We start from the raw sequence: 3,550 nt of genomic DNA, 5'->3' as shown, positions 1-3,550 counted from the left end.
CAAAAACAGAATCCGAAGGCAATTATTGCAGGAATTTCAGATTTTCGCAAGACGAATGCGTCTTAAATACATGTTTTATGGACCCATAGAAACGTTCACCCTTTCTACGTTAAATCAAACTGGAATCCATGGCCACAGCTCAAAAATCAGGTCAAATCAGTCGCCCTCGAAAGATACCTTGAGGAGGTTAAATTACAACTAACGGAAATACAAATAACAAAGCCGAAACAAAACTTGTCACGCGACGAACAAAAGGCACTAAATGAATTCAAACAAAACAATCATTGTATTAACCTGAAAAACGCGGACAAGGGCAGTACCACTGTCGTCATGAACAAAACTGAAAAAAAAGGAGGAGGAGAAAACCTGGCTAAAATTATGAAACAGAAATTCTTAGCAAAGTCGTCTCAAAACCTACAGTTTGGAAACACTACATCAATGTCTTTTCCCTGTGGGACATAAGTAAACCGGACGTAGAGACCTTCGATAAGCAAATTTACAGCACCCTACGATTACATTCAAGGCAGAAATATCTATTTGCGGGACAGAGGTTACCCACGCAATTTGGTAGAAAAACTACCATCAGAAATCAAATTCACAAGGAGTCAAGGAGGGGCTCAGAGCTTAAAGGAAATAACAAAACACAAAAAGATATTAACCTCAGTTTTGTGACACACTGAATACTAGCCATCAGTGTCAAACTTAAAAGAAGCTTTGCTCACAAAATGGCATTTAATTCAAAATCAACCCCTACTTCGCCAAACTTTTAGAGAACCACCTATTATTTCGTATAAAAAAGGAAAAATCATTAAAAGATCTGCTTGTTAGAGCAAAACTATGAAAGGTTCTATAAGTTTTCACACAGGAAGGGAATCAGTGTGGCCTGTCACTCCTTGCGTTTCTTATCTTATTAGGATTTTTAAAGATCAAAAAAAGATGTTTGGGGGACTCAGTAATTACAATAAATTAGTTAACATTGCATCTTTAAAGGGGCTTCTCGAACATCATCATTATGGATTTTTCAGGGATTCTTCAAAACTTTAGGGAGAACATGTTGATACCTCAATTAAATAATGTCTTGTGCAATTTTGATCTCAAGAAGCTACTAAAGGATGTGACTGTTGAAACTGAGAAATAATTTAAAGGAGTAATGGTTCATTTATAGCAATTGATAAAAAATCAGTAAAAGAAAAACCCAATTGTACTGTACTGTACTTATTACATAATATCAATACACTCTGACAAAAGGATCACTTTATTATAATTTTATTTAAAAACATGGGTTAAGTGTCAAGAACCGGAACGAGAAATATCACTAAAGAAACGCGGAGCTATTTCTCTTGTTTATACAACGACCATTACTTCATGGTCTTTCCAAAAAAAATGCATCAGGGGACAAATAAACCAATGGTGTGTTCTATCAGAGATCGTTTACTTATTTATATACGCTAACGTAACAAGAAGTTAACATTAAGTTGCATGTCCAGTCTGAAAATATTTGTATCCTGACAGTCAGCTCATCTATCCCAGTTTATATACATGTAACTTGGAAACGGAAGTGAAGCGGGAGCGATGGGTGATGCGTGTCTCATGATCACTTCAGACGAAAACTAAAACTTTCTCAAAGCAACCTTTACTTGATAACCCTCGAATGACTTCTTCACTTTTCTCTATGATGTTTGTCCTTGAACCAGTTTTAAGTAGGAAAAACCCTCAAACAGTCCCTCAAACATCGTTGGTTGAAAGCCCATCACTCTGGTCAGCAGTAGGCCAGCACCAAAAATTGCGGGCTCACACGAGCGACAGATGGAAGGGGTCAATGCGGTTATTTCAATTTTTCGGTTTAATGCAAATCCTTGCCATATTTAGTTCTTTTACGCTGTAAATGCTTGCCCACTGCAAGGAATTGCTGATAATAAGTCATTTAAGAAGGTAAGAGTTGGATAAGGCAATGTTGATGCTAATTTCGGGGGCTTTTGTCCTATAAATCATTTGTTTTAGGAAGCGTCTTTCTGTTTACTAAATATATATTTAACGATTTAAGCTTGTTGTGGAAGGTTTTCACGGTGTCTGACATTTGCAGACTACAGACTGCAGACAAATAGCGCTGATAAACAGTATTTAAGTCTAAACACCCATTTCAAATAGCGCTGATAAATAGTATATTTAAGTCTAAGAACCCATTTTAAAACGGTTAGCTTTCAATAATTGAAAGCTAACCGTTTTAAAGTGGGTTCCTAGACTTTAATACTGTTTATAAGCGCTATTTGTCTGCAGTCTGCAGTCTGCAAATGTCAGACACCGGGGTTTTCATAACCTTTCAGCAAAAGAAGTTGCAAAAAGCTTGCCATTCGAAGACAAGGCAATGGATATTCACATCGAATTTAATTATCCTGGTTTCAAACGGTATCGTTTAAAATACAAAATCAAGCAAAACACCGCTTGATTGTAGCTATATATAGTGTACATTGCATTGAGTATGAGTGTTCCTACATAAACAGTCATGTACCTCATAGTATAATATAAACAACTAACTGTTGACACTTCCATTTAATACAGAGATTTCCTCTGGGATATAGTACTGGTACATGCATGTACCAGATTTTAAACAAAATATTCTTGTTTTGTTTTAGACTCCATTGCTGTTGTACTCAAGTCATCAAAAAACCAGTGCAATTAAGCACTTTTCATAACATTGTAGTCAATTTGTCACTGCGTTGAATTTCTAAAGAGGTTGAAAAAGACAATATTATATACCATGTAGCTGTTTATTATTTTGTCTGAGTATCTCTATTTCTGTAAGTTAAGCTCTCCTTAGGCATCCTGCAACAACGACAGTATTCAAAAGTATGCATTCACATTAGTTGCAGGAAGAAGCAATTTTCTGTCACCATGCCTTTAAAATGTCAGGAACTTTCCAAAAATTATACAAGAACGGCAAACAAGCGTAGAGTGTATAATTATTGAAAATTTCGCCATCTTTCGCTCATGTCCTTCATACAACCTTACTGTTTTGTCCTTTTCTGCTGATGAGAGCAAAGTAATGCACCAAAATGTAAAACAAATGTCTTTGTAGTGTAAGTGCCCTATAGTGGGTAAAAAAATTAGCATAAAGTGCTGTTGAACTTGTTTTCTTGTCTTTCCAAAATGTGGTTTCTGTTTTATTTTATTATACAGTGTAGATGATTAAGTTATATTGTTCTACGATAAATTACTGGATAAATCTTGTTGGTTGTTTCCCCATTTATCTTACACTCCAGTGTTTTACTAATGGAGTGTTGTAAGTTTTGTTAAGATTCCCTTAATCGTGCCTCTTTGATAGGATTTAGATCATTCTTGGGAGGGTATAGTGAGAAAATAAGTATAGTAAGAATCCTCCCGGAAACTTGCAAAATCTTGCTGAATCTGACACAGTAATCTTCATGTACTAAGTGTTCACAATGAGGATAAAAGAGTTTGAAGAAAATTATAATTTTTTTCGGAAAAATTGTACAAAAGCAAAACATGAGTTACAGTAAAAACCCGCATTTGGGAGTATTTTCTCCTTTAA

Source organism: Montipora capricornis, chromosome 14 (assembly GCF_036669925.1).
Source record: "Montipora capricornis isolate CH-2021 chromosome 14, ASM3666992v2, whole genome shotgun sequence".
Lineage (NCBI taxonomy): Eukaryota > Metazoa > Cnidaria > Anthozoa > Scleractinia > Acroporidae > Montipora > Montipora capricornis.
The sequence above is the reverse complement of the archived record's forward strand: the minus strand, read 5'-3'. Positions refer to the sequence as shown.